A 1,791-nucleotide genomic window follows, 5' to 3' on the forward strand; every position below is an offset into this window, starting at 1 on the left:
TATTTCACTATTCCCATCCAGGACCAGTAATGTAGATAACAAACTTGTCCCAACAGAAGTTTCCAAGATACGCATTTCATACATGAGGTGTCCAAGTAGAGGAAAAACAATGAATTACAGACCTTTTCGTGTGTTTAAGTGCTTAATAAATGCTTAATAAAGCATTTTTATGAGATTCATTTTTAAAGGGTCTAAGATATATATTGCCAATCATAAATGTATAAAAAGAAGAAAAAAATCAGCCTAGAATCTTTTGAATCTATATTTTTCATAACACACACATGCTCTTGCAATATAATTTCTCCAGATTATGGTGATGAGCAATTTATATGGAAAAAATGAATATGCAGTTCTTTGAATTCAAAGACGTAGGTACTGATTTTGGAGTTGTTTTTTGTTAAAAGGCAGCCCTGGCTGGCCCCATGGGAGGTGCTATCAAGGGTCAAATAGTAGAGAGATGCACACTGGCCCTCTGGGGGATCAAATCCATACATACCCTTGGCACCACCTCTGCAGTACTCTTACCAACTGAGATGACTGGCTGTAACCTTGCCATTTAGTATCTCATGTCTGCTAAGCACAATTGCTCAAAAACACAGCCTCCTTCAAGCCATCACTGAATAAGGTTTGTTCTCAGACAAGGAAAATCTCTGGAAGGACTAGGAATGGATTTTAATATTTTTTAAAACATTGACAATTTCTGTTTTTTTCTCCTGTGGAAGTTTCTTAAGCTTAAAATCCATTTTTCCCTGGAGGTGATCCACTTGGTAATCTCTGCTCAGGCAGGTCACTGGCTACTCTTGGGCTATAACTGGGTTCCATTTCTTTTTATAAAGCCCTTGTTATTTCTGTTGGGAGGGCTTGAAGGCTGAAAGGGGGAAAGGGGAACTGGATAGCTCAGGGGCCTAGCTAATGTCATCTGATCTCATTTACTCTGAGGCTTTTTTGAAATTGGCTCCTCTTCACACAGTCTCAAACTATGCACCGGTCCTTCAACAGTCATTGACAAGTGGGCTCTGGAGTCAGGCTGCCTGAGTTGGAAGCCAGGCTCCTCCAGTTACTAGCTGTGAAGCTTTGCAAAAAGTACTTCCTCTCTCTGTTCCTCAATTTCCTTACCTATAAAACGGGGATAATTAAAAACTTACAAGAATTTTTGACAAAATTAAATCAGATGATATACAAAAAGCACCTAGTCCAGAACATATAGCAAGTACTCAATAAATTGTAGCTATTAAAATACCAACAATCAAACCTTACAAAGCACTCAGGCCCTTAAGATTACAGAATGGAATGGAAAAGAAAGGGTTAGAATGAATATGGTAGAGTGCTGGCAGAGAAATTATTCCTGGGGAAGACACAATCTGACAAGTTCCTATACCTTGGATGGACTAGGGTTATTTTTACGCAGTTTAAAATCAAGAAAGAAAGAGAGAGAAAAAGAACACTTTGGAAAGGGGGAAGGGAAATTATATTTGTGAGGTGAAGGGAAAAGAAGTCCTGAAGTTGGAAAACAAGTGCCCTATCTCAAGATTTCTCTCAGGGCTGAGCCTAATGCTTGGGGGCCATCTATTTGCCTTCTGGTTTGCTAGCTGAACTGACCTTCCCCAAACTGGCCACAAGAATCCCCATAATGCCAGTTTACAAGGTAAAGGTCACATGCTCTTCCATGTTTCCTTTTGCACTGAAAATATCAACTTTTAAAATGTGTAGGTTCTCTGTAAAGTTCTGGTCAAATACCTAAGCTTGCCCTCCCTCCTCCCACCATGGGGGTCCGCCGGGGTGGGGGGGGGC

This window comes from Hipposideros armiger, unplaced genomic scaffold (genome assembly GCF_001890085.2).
Source record: "Hipposideros armiger isolate ML-2016 unplaced genomic scaffold, ASM189008v1 scaffold_350, whole genome shotgun sequence".
NCBI lineage: Eukaryota > Metazoa > Chordata > Mammalia > Chiroptera > Hipposideridae > Hipposideros > Hipposideros armiger.